This window comes from Microcebus murinus, chromosome 18, assembly GCF_040939455.1.
Source record: "Microcebus murinus isolate Inina chromosome 18, M.murinus_Inina_mat1.0, whole genome shotgun sequence".
NCBI lineage: Eukaryota > Metazoa > Chordata > Mammalia > Primates > Cheirogaleidae > Microcebus > Microcebus murinus.
The window spans coordinates 54,988,322-55,003,938 of record NC_134121.1 but is presented as its reverse complement, the minus strand read 5'-3'; the positions used below and the strand labels follow the sequence as shown (position 1 = coordinate 55,003,938).

Genomic DNA, 15,617 nt, shown 5'->3' with positions numbered 1-15,617 from the left:
CTCTGCTATGTAGTTAAATATATTGTCTTTACTTCTCACAGTGGTGCTGTAGGGTGGGCAGTTTCTTATTTCCTCATTTCATACGTGGAAACCAGGCCGGGCGCAGTGGCTTACGCCTGTAATCCTAGCACTCTGGGAGGCCGAGGCAGGCGGATTGCTCGAGGTCAGGAGTTTGAAACCAGCCTGAGCAAGAGCGAGACCCCGTCTCTACTATAAATAGAAACAAATTAATTGGCCAACTAATATATCTAGAAAAAATTAGCTGGGCATGGTGGTGCATGCCTGTAGTCCCAGCTACTTGGGAGGCTGAGGCAGGAGGATCGCTTGAGCCCAGGAGTTTGAGGTTGCTGTGAGCTAGGCTGACTCCACGGCACTCACTCTAGCCTGGGCAACAAAGCGAGACTCTATCTCAAAAACAAACAAAACAAAACAGATGTGGAAACTGAGGCTCCCCAGAATTAAGTGACATGCCCTAGTTAGTCCGTTCTATCAGTGACAAAGCCAGGACAGGGATCCAAGTCTGTTAGATTCCAAGACTATGATATTTGCAAATGCACTGCACATACTTTACAAAAGGGAGTAGGAAAAGCTGCAGGATAAACAGCACCCAACATGGACAGTCCATTTACACATTTTTACCTTGAAATAAACGAAACATTATTTTAGCACAGAAAGTAAAATTTGTGTTCGTTCTAAAGATAAAAATAGGAGATATAAAGCCATTTCGCATTGTCAGCTGGCCGCTCCCAGACCGCCAGAAATCTCGTTTCGCTTTCCTCTTGGTGTTTGTTTGGTTAAAAACTTTGAGGAATACTGCACCCTATTTAGTCGCTAACATTCGCCTCTGTTTGTACACGTAACACAAGGGGTGCCATGAAAAACATTTGTACCTTCAAAACAGCGTGGTATCAAAACACCTAAAGCAAACACTGTTAGAATATGCAAGAACAATTTGGGCAGCAAACACCCTTGTAAACCCAAAGAAGCACAAAACCACAAAAACAGCAAATGGGGTAACTTGTGTTGAAAAACTCTCCTTCTTGAATATCTTTTTCCTTCCTTTCTCAGGTAAGAATGGTGGTACCTGGGGGATCTCCAAGAGCAGCTTCAAGAGTCAACTATCCCAGTAATCCCTACAGTTGGAGAATTTCGTGCCAGTGGAAAAATCTATGGCATCTCACAAACTGTGAAGCTGAGAAATCTACCTAGATCCTGCCACAGAACAAAATGGCAGCCTCTTTTCTTTCCGTGAAAGGAAACTTTGCAAGAGACGGTAGCTTTCCTACTGGGCTGTTATCAAATTAATGACCTTGCCTCTTTTAAACCCTTACTTTTGAAAGGATGCAGAAACACAGCAACTATTGCAGGATTCAATGAGACAGAGGAGCAGGGTGATGCTGGTGTTAGTAATAATTTTAATACTTTTAACGATAATAATAATATCTAATATTTATGGGATGGTTATTATATGCCAAGCCCTAGAACAGTGGTTCTCAACAAGGGGTGATTTTTACCACGCCCCCCACCCCCAACCCCTGCTCCAAGGGACATTTGGAAATTTCCAGAGACATTTTTGGTGGTGTTGATGGACAGGATGGTGTTTGGTGGTTGGGTTGCTACTAACATCTAGTGGGTAGACGTTAAGGAAGCTGCTAAATGTCCTACAATGCACAAGATAGCACCCTTGGCCCCCAACAAAGAATTATCCCACCCAAAATGTAAATAGAGTTGGGGCTGAGTAACACTGCAATAGACTGAGGCTTTTCCATGCATTTAACCTTCACAATGACCCTATGAGACACACACTTTTACTATCCCCACTTTTCAGATGAGAACATTTAAGGGACTAGCATAAAGGAACTAGCTCCAATTGCTTTGATCTTTGAACAGCCTCAGGTTTCTTTCTTGAGATCTATTGGGAACTAGGATCATTGCAGAAAAATGCAGATTTGCCCAGAGGCTGGGAATTAGTTCCCTCCAACGTCAGCATGAAAGTTACTCAGCTCAGGCTGACCCAATTCCTATCCCATTCTGGGATGACGCTGACCAACAGCTGGTCATTGGAGCAGTGGGGAGAAGATATTATATAATGTCTACAAAAGTAATGAAAAGTTGAGTTAACTGCTAAGATAAGCAACCAGAAAGATAGAGAGTGAGAATCTACACTGATTTAAAAATATGTTTTTTCTAAGCATGATATGGAGACTGTTCCCCCACATCCTGTGTTCTTTATTCCTAATTTCAGATAGTGCTGTGGCATGGGCTGCTGAAACAAAGGTCTCGATGCCATGAGAATCAGACGAGAGAGGCAATCTCTACCCTGCAACCTTATACAGAATTAGGTCATCGAATTCCAAGAGTGTTGGGTCCCCTGGAAGACAACTTCTGTTTTTTCTCTTTTTTTCCTTTTTGATAAATGCCTAGCTCCTAGTCAAAATATTTATGACAAGAGACAGGAAAATCAGGCTTTTTCTTTAAACCATTTCTCTGTGTCTGGCTGGGATGTCCCGACTACTTCTCTTTCTTCTGCTGTTTTCTATTCTTTTATTTTTGTCAACTTTTTCACAGTTTTCCCGATTTTCACCTTCTCTTCTCTCCTGCAATGGTGGTTCCCACTACCCATGTAAAATGTGTAGGAAGGGAAGAGAGAATTGTCTAAATAATTAGACAGACCATCTGCTGGGCACATTGGTGTGGTTGGGGACATGAGGGTGATGGCCTCTTTAGTGGTAGTGAAGGAACACTGAAGGTCTCATCTGAAGCCTCAACTAGAGAAAAATTGACTTCTAAGCTCACTCATGTGGTTGTTGGCAGGATTCAGGACCTTAAGAAGGCACTTGAGAGAGACTGCTACCAAAAGTCACAACTTTATATAAATGAATTTTGGAAGTGACAGCCCATCACTTGTGTGTATTCAACTGATTAGAAGGAAGCCACTAAGTCCAGCCTGCATTCCAGAAGAGTATTACACCAGAGCTTGAATCCTCATCATCTTCACCTTGAGTAGACTGACGAGGAGGAGAAAGAGGAGGGGGTTGTTCTTGCTGTCTAAGGGGTGGCAGAGGTGGAAGAAAATCCACATTTAAGTCACCCACATAGCTCAAACCCGTGTTGTTCAAGGATCAACTGCATATTTATATACATTTCATATATCAGTTAATACTAAATTGCGAAACTCGAAAATGGATAATTACCTTTGAGGGACCAGTTAATGAGACTCCAAAATGAGTAAGATTTACCTTTGAGGGCCTGTCCTCAGTCTAGACCAGTAGTCAGCACTATGTCCTGTGGGTTCAGTCTGCCCTTCACCCCATCCGTTTTTGTATAGTTCCTGAGACAAGAATAGTCTTTACATTTTTTAAATGTTTGAAAAACCAAAAGAAGAATGATATTTTGTGACACATGAAAATGATATGAAATTCAAATGACAGGGCCTATGAAGTGTTATTGGAACATAGTCACAGCCATTAGTTTACATACTGTCTATTATAGGCTGAATGTTTATGTCCTCCCAGAATTCATATGTTGCAATCTAATCCCCAATGTGATAGTGTTTGGAAGTGGGGCCTTTGGAAGGTTATTAGGGCATGAGGCTGGAGCTCCCATCAATGGGATTAGTGCCCTTATATAAGAGGCCCCAGAGAGCCCCCACTTCCCTTCCACCATGTGAGGACACTTAAAAAAATGCCTTCTCCCACCATGTGAGGACACTTAAAAAAATGCCTTCTATGAACCAGGAAGTGGGTTCTCCCAAGACATGGAATCTGCTGGCCCCTTGATGTTGGACTTTCCATCTGGCAGAACGGTGAGAAATAAATTTCTGTTGTTTGTAAGCAGCTCAGTTTATGGTCCTTTCTTAGAGCAGCCCAAACCGACTAAGACATTACCTGTGGCTGCCTTTCTAAAAATAGCAGAGTTGAGTGATCACTACAAAGATCACATGGCCCACAAGGCCTAAAATATTTACCATCTGGCTCTTTTAAGAGAATGTTTGTCCACCTTTGGTCTAGAGTAAGATGGACATGCAAACAAATAATTATTGCACTGTGATAAGCAAACACTAGACTCACAGACAAGAGGCACCAGGAGCACAGGGCTGGAGTATTTTTCTCCACATGGAAGGAGAACAGAGAGAAAGGACATTCTATTTTAAGGATTCTTAAACTGATGATCACAGACTCCTTAGAAGGTGAGGTACTCCCTGAAATCTTTTGCAAAACTCTGTGTTATGTGCAATTTTTCCCCCTTAGGGAGAGGGCCCATCTCTTTCAACAGATTTTCAACAGTGTAAGAACTACCACTGTGGGCAGACCTGGCAGCCCGTGCAAAGTCATGGAGGTGAACTAGAGAATAACACCGTTCTAGGGATCAATAGGAGATTATGAGAACAGAAAACCAATTTCTATGGGGTGTAGAGGGATGAGGCTAAACAGATGTCACCCAGCATCAGAGGGATAACGCAGGACCTGGGTGGAACAGAAGGTCTGAGGTCTGACCCAATACAGGTGTAAATCCTAACCAATGCAAGGATATGGAACAACACCACGTTAAACAGATTTAGTCTTTGCTCTCAAGTGGCTACTCCATTGAAAGCCATTGGTGGGTAGAAAGAACTCACCCAGCCTATGGATATGCTGTAGGCTGGCAGTTCACTGTGTTGAAGCTAGAAGAGTTGGCCAGGTGACTGACTCTTTATCCAATCCTTGGTCAATTCCCATCCCATGTCCCCCTCCCAAGCAAAACACTGACTAAATCTGCCTCTGCCCAAGAAAGGCTGGCCAAACAGCAAGAGGCCAGCACAAGACCCTGCTTCATTTTCAAGAGCTGAGACTTCGTACTTGATTGTATTGTGGGGCGCATAGAACAACATAGAGCTCCCAGGTACGGGGGGAGGGAGAGTTCCTAGGACTAGGGAAATGGATGCTCTGGAAGTGAGGCGTGGGAGGAGGTAATGGTTTTCACTGGATTCCTTCTTATATTTTATTTAGGTTAAGTTCTGCTCAGCAGGGTGATTTCTTAATTAGAGCCGCCCAGCCAAGCAGACCTCCAGCTCAGACCCCTGTGCTGCTGTCTAAGGTTTCATGAGGGACCTTGTCCTGCCTTATTTCCTGAGTTCTAATATTTGAATAGTATGCAGTGGATTTCAATGGGAGGAAAAGACATGTAATTTAATCATCTTTATTAGATTTTGCCTGTGGATGGGGAGCGGAGGAGGAAGGAGGAGGGACCTGGGTCCTCTCTTTGTTGATTTTCTTTTTCTTTTTCTCTACCTTTCTTCTAGTGGTCAAAGAAGGAAGAGAATCATCAATGGCCTTCTTTCCCTCCTCCTTTTTTTTTTTTTTTTTAACAAAGAAGCTAAATGAGTCTATGTTAAGCCCCAAAGGGAATTGCGTTCATTGCAGGACTTTTCGAGGCCTGGTGGAGCCATTTATGTAAACAAATTATGCAGTTCCTCCTTCAGCAACCTGGATCCTGCGAGTGAGTGAGTGTGATGCTCCTACTACAGGCTTTTGTTCTTTTCATCAGCAAGACTTCACAGAATGGAGAAAAATTAAAGAGAGAAATGATCCATGGTGTATTTCCTTACCTGGCTATAAACTGGCGTCATTTTGGCTCCAGGGAGAACAGAAAGAGAGATCAGCAGTGAGCACAGTACCTGGGAGAAGAAGGAAGGGAGGTCTGTCGTGTTGCCATCCGGGGAGTGTGCACCTTGGGACAGGATAGGAACTCTGCACAGAAATAAACAAGAGCAAATAGTCAACAGGGGATCTTTTAGAGGAGATAAATCTATTGGAGCTTTTCAAGAGAGAAAGAGAGACAGAAATCAGCGTGGCTCATCAAAAATAAAAATAAAAGGAAGACGTATGTCCAGAAATCTCCCAATTTGTCCTGCTAAATGCACACACACACACACACACACACACACACACACACTGCAGCCTATCATCCCTCCTCATGCCTCTATCCTGTCGATCTTTCCTCACTTAAAAATTATCGGAAAAGAATTTATTCATTTGGGAGGATTCCAGGCACTACATTTATGTTCAGTTCGAGTGAAATGGGATCCAGACTTTCCCAACCATCCTGTTTTGCAGATAAAACACAAGGCAGAACTTCATTATCGGGAGACGTTGCCCTTTCTTTTTGCTCTTGCCTTTTGTCTCTAAGCAATTTTAAGCTTGTTTGGAAAGTCTCGTAACGGGGGCAGAACATTTTTTCTCCACATCTATTTCATGAGAGTTTTTTAGTTAGGAATAATAAATTTATCTCTAAACAGATGGAAGAGTTTCACCAATGCTAGAAAAGATATTTTTACTAATACACCCTATAGGCTGATCTCAATCCTCTCATTGTTAAACGTGCTTGGTCCAAGAATCTTACTTATATGCCAAATGTCTTTATTAAATCATTATATTAACACAGAAAAAAATCTTATTACAATGAGTTTCTCTGTGTGATCAAAAGTTGTCTGCAGTCCTGCCGATAGCCTACTTATTCTGAAATTTAAAAAGGTGAAATTCACTGAAGCCCAACGTTTGGCAATGTTTTTCAAAAATTCACTGCAATATGGCTGGAGGGGTTACTAAGTTTTATCAAGGCAATAGTCCCTAGACAAAAAGAAAACTGTAAAAAACCAAGCCTCCTATCCACCAATAGAAATTATTTCCTGGCAGTATTGTAATATGATTTCACCTGCAGAAATACAATGGACTTGTGATAATAACTTTGATTTTTTTAAAAAGTGGCAAATTCAAGGGCAAATTTTGCTGGTGAATCTAGGCTTTTGGGGTGTGAAAAAAGTTTAAAAAGTCAGGAGAAGCAAAGTTTGGTGTGTTTGCATACAGGATTTTAAAACTGAACTGAACACACACAATTTTTGAATGTGAACTTAATACATGCTCATTATGGAGGGAAAAAAAATCACTCGTAATCCTACCACTGAGAAAGCACGTTTGTTTTGGCCTTCCAGGCTTGCCTGAAAGGCTCAGTGTTAGCGTGGATTCTAGAAGCATGGGGCCCAATGGGCATTAGGAAATCCTAAAAAGAGAAGAGAGAACTGGGAGAGTCCAAGTACCATGACTTGTTAGGGAGAATTGGGGGGTAGCTCAGGCAAGAAAGGGCAGCCAGCCGGAGGGGCCGAATGAAGCATTAGACCCAGAGGGGACATGCATGCATGAAGACCTTGGGGTAGCACCAGCCCAGTGACAGAGGTGGGATAAATGTGACTGATATTGGGGAGAGAAAGGGGAGCGTGCACAGGGCTTGGCCCTATAGTTCCATTCAAAATCCTTTAGGCTTTCAAAGACTCGACCCAAATTACCTTTGTTGCTTACTCCAGATGCCTCAAGTCCCTGATATTATTACTAAGTACCTGCCAGGTTAAAAATAAACATTTGGGGATGGAGGGTGATTTTTCTCTTTTCTTTTTAATTGTAATTGTGATGTATTCATGTGAGGTCTGGCTTAGATTAGTCCCTGGCTGGGAGACCCATGCTAATTTAGTGGCTGCAATTAGGCCTGCCTCTAATCGTGCTCTGCTCTTTGTAGGACATGCCCTTTGAGTTGTTTTTCTGTAACAGAAGCAACGGTTATGCTGGCCCATCTATACTTTTTTTGCTCCAGGCCCCTTATGGCACACGTTGGTGAGACAACTGGCCAGGATTAGGGGTATGATCTGTGACCCTGAAACAGAGTGAAATTAATTGACAATGAGGGGGTTGATCCCATGATAATCATAAGCACTGTAGATACTCTAATATAGGAGCCCCCCGCCCCCTCTCCAGGGATGTGCACCTGCCTCCCAGTTGTAAAGATGCTTCCAATGTAAAGATTCAAAAAGGAAGAAGGAACAAACACACTTCTTCTAAGTATCAGTGCTGTTGCTTGGGGTGTCCCCCAGCCACAGGCTTCAGAGTAGGGGGGTATATGTCAACTGAGAATTGAGAATGATCGGCCTATGCTTTCAGTCTGCGGATGTTGGCAAAGGGGAAACGAGCTGTATAACCTAGTGCTGACAAAATAAACCACTGTGTAGTTGTACATAAGCGTGGGTGGGTGAGTAGGGGGATGGGTGAGTGTGTGGGTCCCCCTTCCTGCTGTACGAAAACAGCATAAGGTTTGGGGTTTACACTACGCTTTGATTCCCTGGGAAAACAGAGAGACTGTACAAATAAATGAATTTGAAGCCAGTTTTAAAATATAAATGAAAAAGTGCTTTTCCTCTAGCACTGTGGTCCCCAACCTCAGGCTGCCCACCGGTACCAGCCTGTGGCCTGTTAGGAACCGGGCTGCACAGCAGGAGGTGAGAGGAGGGTGAGCAAGTGAAGCTTCATCTGTATTTCCAGCCACTCCCCATTGCTCGCATCACCGCCTGAGCCCACTGTGCCTCCTGTCATGTCATGATTCTGCATTATTAGATTCTGCATTATGGTGAGTTGTATAATTATGTCATTGTATATTCCAATGTAATAGCAACAGAAATAAAGTGCACAATAAATGTAATGTGCTGGAATCACCCCCAAACCATCCCTCTCCCAGTGCCCCCATCCGTGGAAAAAGTGTCTTCCATGAAACTGGTCCCTGGTGCCCAAAAAGTTGGGGACCCACTGCTCTGGCACACCTGTTATTTATTAGCAGAAAGAAGAACACGCCACACGCTATCTTTGAAACCACCATCATGCTCCTGGATTCAGGAATAGTAGCAGGAAAGACCTGCTGGCGTTTGTGCGTTTGGGCAGGCGGGGGCTGTCGAGGGAGAGTTGAACACTCAGGAGTACTCACATCCATCTCATTCTTGGTGAGATGGGGGCTGTGGCTTGGAAGCCACGGGAGGCTGGAGGGGGGAGAGCTGAGGGCAGGAAGGGGAGGAAGTGAGCGAGGGGGGACGCCTGGGAGGGCTGCAGGAGAGTAACCAATTCCATCACTGGGGGCAGGTGGCAGTCTCCAGGGTCATTATGGGGCAACCCGTGCAGGGAAGGGAGGAAAGGGATTTCCGGAAGTCTCTGCTCTCCCTCCTGCCTGCTTCCCTCCTTCCCCTAGCGGTTGATTGCAAGGAGCTGCGGAAGGAAGGATGTATCAAACCCAGAGAAGAAAGAACCCCCGCCAGCCGCCCCCGGGACACCTGACTCTGAGCTGCAGCGGCAATATCGCTGAGGCCCCGCGTGTTGCAGATTAACGGCGGCGAGGGCAGGAGGCAAGTCACATTCTGCAAGGGCTGACTGTTTTCTTTAGCCCCGAGAGCTGGCTGTAGGTACAGGTTTCATATCAAAGGAAAGGAGGATCAAGTCTGTGGCAATATTACATCAGGTCCTGGACTGGTGGGGGAGGGGGTCCAGGTCCCCAGCGTTGTCAATCAAACGCCAGCTGAGTTTCTAGCCCTCGCATCTGTGGCTTTTCCGTCTGAGCAAATGTGCAAATAAATACGCAATCAGGCCTCTGTCTCCCATCCTGGACAGGGGCGGCTGAGGGGCATTCTCCACTGGCCAGGGTTATCTCTTAGGCTTTGAAGTGTAACTTTTGCCTTGTTTTGCTGGTTTTTCCACCTGTATGGAATTCTCCCTGAGGGAGGGGTGGGTCGAAGCTAGCTTTAAAATGAATCTTCGCTCTTGGAACAGGGGTTGTGAAAACGTGGGAGAAAATGCCAGGGGAAAGCATCAAAACTTTTTGGGGATAAACGATGGCCCTTTGAGTTTGCACATAGTCAAGGGGCAGTTGTGTGCTTGTTTCTCGCTCCCGTATCTACCTGAGCAGAAGGTAGAGGACAGAGGAACAGCCTCATTCTGAATTTCCAGGTGGAGCAAGAGAAGCTCGATGTGGGGGAAATGACTTGCTCTTGAGTATTTAGGATGAGAAGGGATCTATTCGTGCTGGGGATACCCGTCTATTTCTGCACTTTGGTGAGGTTTGCTTCGGAAAGTCATCTGAGAAAATGAGTTGCCACTGGTTGTTTCTGATGTCTGTCCTGTTCCCTGGCGTGGTGGATAACAGTCTCCCCAGTCCCCTGAGCTCCCGGAGAAGTAAAACTTCCCAGACATCCTGTGCTTCCAATATTTCCCTGAGTCTGTCTGTATCTGCCAGCTCCGTTGCAGCTGTTGGTCTTGCTGGTTTCCCTCTCTCATGTATTTTCTGTGAAAACGCTTTCACAGAGTATTAAGAACTGGTGGCCGCCAGAGGTTAAACACTAAACAATCTGAAGCAAGGGAATCTTCAGTGTGCTTCCTTCCGGAGGTTCCATTACTGTGTAGCTTGTCTTTTTTTTTTTTTTTTTTTCCGTATCTTTTGTGGTGGGGAGGGGTTGGAGATGAGAAGGTGGTTATTTATTTGGGGCGAAGGGAATTTGTGTTATGCCTGCTTCAGACAGTCTTAATTTTTCATTGTCTATGCAGCTTTCTTATAAAAGAGCTATGATTTGTCCATTCATTCATTCATTGGTTCACTCATTCACTTAGTCATTCAACAAACGTATATCCAGTATGTGCTTTGAGTAGAATAAGGCTCAACACTTTAAAAGATAAATTTCTCTAAATATGCCAGCCCCTTCCCCACTTCCAGGCCCTGCAAATCCTTTGACCGAGTGTTGCCTTGAGAAAGGATGAGCAAGGTGAAATCTATCCCATTGGACGGGAACCTTCCTACATCCCTTTCCTGAGCAAGTGGTGAGCATAGGCCTCCTATGAAGCACTAGGATCTGCAATGAAATGGTCACAGAGCTAACTGAAAGTGATTCTTCAATAAGTGTCAGTGTGATTAACATCAGTTGATTTTTTTTTTTTAAATAGGAACTTTGACTCAAGAGGAAAGAATAAAAGAAAAACCTTGCTGAAAATATTTGTAGCCTTATCCTTCATGGACAAGAATTTCCTTTGCCAACTGACAATTCAAGTAGCGCAAGAGCAGTGTCGAGATCACAACTGATATTTTATGCTAGTAAGAGGCACACCCCTCAAACCTAAACTTTTGGGGATGTTGTAAAATAAATCACTCAAAAAGAGTTTTTCTTTTTTTTTAAAAGCAACAGCAGTTGTCAATATATATGTCATACTAGCTTTTCCTGAAAAGAAAAGAATACAAAGAATTTAATAGTGAAAGGAACAATAGTATAATTGGGGGTGGGGGGTATAATGGTAATACTATTTGAAATTTTACTTAAAAAAAGAAGCAATTCAAGAGTAGTAGTAGATGAGTATCTTAAAGTACCCAGATGTCTACCCTGTTTTTTCAGAAGGATGTTTTTCATGTTCCTTTTGGAACTCTTAGAAGAATTTCTAAATCCAATTTCCTCAAAAATCTCCACATCTAAATCTGACAACACAGAAGTTGCAGGCATTCCTTACCCAATACGCTGGCAGACCAACCGCGTGCGTTTGACCACATTCCAGAACATTTGTCTCAAGAGGCTTTGCTGCAAAGTCCTTGCAGAGGATGCACACAAGGAATCCACATTGTCATCGGACCCACAGGCAAAGCATCTGGTACGAAAACCACATTCGCCCTGCAAGTTCCTGACGGGGTTTACCCTGACTCAGCCCCTCACTTCTCTTATTTCTTGAGCAGCTTTGATACCCTCAACGTCTATGAAAGATCTTGGTCTATGCACCCAGAGCTATCTAAGATAGAAAAGAATCGATCCCAACTTGAATAAAGCATCTGTTTTTAGAAGATCATGAATCTACTGAAAACAAGGCAGGAGAGAAGCAGATCTTGCTATTCCCAGCAACTTAAAAGATAGACCCAGAAAAACGCTTCTAGCTAATAAATATTATATTTGACAAATTTGACGTTTTCCTTGGCTCCTTTTCTAAATACGAATGCTTTCTGCATTTGCTTGAGATTATGGGGATTAAAAAAAATATCCAAGAACAGAACAGAATTTTTATCCCTGATGATTACTTTTGTTCTCAAGCGTTTCCTCTTTGGAGAACACTGGAAAAAACAATACACAGCAAACAAAGACACCTCAACAAGAGATGCTAGATTCTGCAGTATCCACCACTTTGTGGGTTTGTGGGTGAAACACGGTAAAGCACTAGGGTGCTCATTTACAGACATTACAAGCTTTGTGAAATGCAAAGTTCTCTTTTAACACAGGAGGCCATGTGAGATGGAGTGAAACTGAAGTTGCTCATATTCAAATAATTAAAATACAAATATGTTTCCTGAAGACTCTGATTCCAGACTGCTGCCCTCACTGCCTTCCACCCGCTTTTATTGGAATCTCTGAAACCATTTTGCTTGGGGGAGAAAGTAGATTTTAGTATTTTAGGAAAAAAAAAAAGCCAAACATCCATGGCAACTTAGAATTGTTCCACTTTCTTTACATGTTCAATTGAGACCTTCATAAAATTATAAATGAAAGGATACATTATGAGCACTTTCTTTGAAGGGGGAAAAAATGGTGGGTGGGTGGGTGGGTGGGGGTGTCTTGCCTGGAAGCAAAATTTTGCAGTCTATATCCTTCTTCTCTGCAGAACACTTGGGAACTTTCTCTGCCAACAGCAGGACCCTAAAAAAAAAAAGCTTGCCTTTGCTAGCTTTTCAGAATTCAAAAAGGTAGACCGCCCAGCTGCTCCCCTGACTGTGGGTGAGAGGTTGATCGCTTGGCGGGGACTGGAAAGTCCTGGGCTGCCTGTGTTCCTTCGAGTCCCCAAGGGACTGAGGTCAGCCTGCCTTGGCGTCTCTCTTCCACCCTCCTCCATCCTCCCCGCTTCCCCACCCCACAGCCGGGATTCGCTCCTGTTTACATTGGGGAGACTTGCAACTTCTGTTTCTTAACGGTTAAAAGCTTATAAAAAGGCTCTTAAGATTTCTTGGACACCAATCGCCTCTTACAGAACAATATTTTGATGAGTTAAGTGTAAATGAATCAGAAACCTACATATTAAATTTCCCTTGACATGCACATCAGTTTAAAAAATTAATGGAAAAAGCGCCCCAGGCTTAAAATGTTTTGGTTTTTTTTTTTTTTTCTTCCCTCAAACCCCAAATGTTTGAATGTGGAGTGGAAATCCATTTGGATCAACCAGGTTTGCTGATGCCTCCCTCTGCTCCCCGAGATTGCTAGTTATCGTGGAGGGAGTGATGTTTTTGGCCGGGGAGCGACCGTCTGGCTGGGGATATGTCACGTTCCTGGTCATTATGCTCCGGTCTCAGCAGAAGCCAAAGGCTTGGCTGGGCCTATGGAGATGTCCAGTTGCTGTTCACTGAAGGCTGACCCTAAAAGCTGTCTCTCTCTCTTTTATTTTTTTTCTTAAGACGAAGGAAACTAAATAAACAATCACAAAAGATCATAAATCACTGACAAAGATATTTAGATTTGAAACAGCCCTTGAAAAATACAATGCGCCACAATTTGTCCCTCCAAGATTAACCCGGTTCTGGGTCCTATAATTGTGGGTCCCATGACTTCTCATGATAAACGACACAGAGGTCAAAACTGGAGAACTAGTACATGTTTTTGTTTCGTTTTGTTTTCTTAATGCCGATTCTGGGTTCGAGAAAGCAGCCGCAGGAAAGAGAAGCAACCCCAGATCCTGAAATCAGACTTGATCCTTAACATCATCATCCTTCTGATTTTCTGAGTTTTCTTTTTATCGCCGTTTTGTTTCGTGAGCAGTTGACCACACTAGGTGAGGAACGAAGTAGGAAGACGAAGCCAAGGGAATTTCAGTCCGGTCCACATGTGTCACTTTAGCTAGTGTGATCGTCTTGGATGCCTGTCACAGGTACGACGGCGGTCAGCGACCCCAAACTTTTTGGTGAAACACACCATGTGTCCAGTGCTTCAAAACTGTTCTCGTGTCTGCCAAACCCTCAAGCCATCTCTCATTCTGCTAAAGCCCCTGAAAACTATCTGGGAACTGTAGTCAGCTATCTCCGTATTAGCTGTTTTTACTGTTATTTTCACAATTCATGTCCTCCATACCCTTCTGAGGGCTTTTGCAGGTCCCAGTGCTACAGAAGGGGCTTGTAATCACCTCTAGCTCAGGTAGCTGAGAAAACTGGCTTAAAACAGTCATTGGATGCAGATATTGATTAGATAAACCAAGGCAGCTGCTGGCAGTGCCAGGCTATTTGAGAATATTGGCTGGACAATCTCCTTGTGATGATGTTTGTGTTACAACGCAGCATCAGAAAGAACAGAGACTTGATTGAGAAACAGAACTGTTCACATTTTGACATAATTTTTTTTTTAAGTTCATAAGAATAATTCTTCTGGCTAGAGGCATGTTTGCTCATCTTAGTTGTATGTGTATATTTCTAGTGATTCTCTGTTCATTGATTTGCTCACTGAATGGATGCTGTCTCTTGGCTGAATAAGGCTAAAAAATTATTAAAAAGATGTGGCACCTGGCTTTGAGTGTATCATCTAGTAGGAGATATAATAGAGAAATAATTAGAAAGCCATGTAAGAAGGTCCACTACAGGCATATTGTAAAGCAGCTAGCTTTATAGATAACCTTTAAAGATAACCTTTAAAGATAACCTTTCCATTGTTTTAGGAAACTATCCATTTTACTACGAATGTAGGAAGATAAGCACCTTCATAATATGTATGAATACCCCAGAGTTAACTTTTTTCTGCCCTATAAATGTCACTTTAGGAAAGTTTTTGATTTTGCCACAAAACCTCAGATTAGCCCAATTCAAACTGTGATTCCTAATTCTGAAAATATACAAATGATGCTAAAAGGTATGTTTAATTTTCAGCTTCCTCATAACTGTTAGACACCAGAAGAAGCGAGAGTCAATTTACCAATCATTTCCAATTTTAAAATCTTGATTTTTGAATATCATTTTTCATTCTGTTAAATAGATCTGCCATTGGACAAGTCTGCTTATAGCAATGGTAGAAGCCCCTTCCCCAAATTATTCTCTTCTTTATGGACTGTTAAACCAGCAGAAAGCACTAATTAAATGATCATTAGCTTGAGGATGAATGATCATACTTAGTTTACATGTTGCCTTTTATGTTCAAAGAACTGCTTAAGCATCGACTAATTAATCTGCAAGCGAAGGATACTTTCAGCATTACTCTATAATTAGACAATCTAGGGAGGAAACAAGACCATTGCCAACGGGGAGTCAGATGGCTTTACAGGTCTCGCTGTCATTTATTTATTTTTTTTATCACTCAGGTAAAATGGCCAGACCTGAATCCAATTGCCAACTCATTACTCTTATTTACAAATAAATTCAGTTTTAAAAGACCAAAGTTGTGTAACAGATGAGGAGTTGGAAATAAAAGCAAATGAATAACCAAAAGTATTGCCTTTAATCTGAGCCGTCTTTTGAGTTATTTGTAACACTTTATTCCCATAAGCAGTGAATTTAAGCAAGTCTGTTTCATGACACGTGGTGGATCTTTCTTTTCTTCACCAACATACTCTTGTTTGCAAAAGTTATTGCTGTACATGTGTGTGGGGGTAGTGGAGGAAGTAGGAAATTAATACTTCTTTGGGCTTTGGTTTTCTGAGTGGTAAGAATTTGAGACAGGAAAAATCCTAAATATATATTAAGGGGTTGATAAACAGAATTTTACAAATATTTTTGAGAAGCAAATATGCGTTACCGTAAGAACCATCCATTGGTTGATTGACTGAATGTTGGAAATCCCTTTG

General features: G+C 42.8%; 1 long non-coding RNA gene across 1 annotated transcript; it reads left to right on the top strand.

Annotated features, from left to right (window-relative positions):
• Positions 1-722: 722 nt before the first annotated feature.
• Positions 723-5,342, top strand: LOC105861712 (uncharacterized). Its single transcript, XR_001149678.2, has 2 exons — positions 723-3,805; positions 5,282-5,342. It is a non-coding gene; the product is annotated as an uncharacterized LOC105861712 (long non-coding RNA).
• The last annotated feature ends 10,275 nt before the right edge of the window (positions 5,343-15,617 follow it).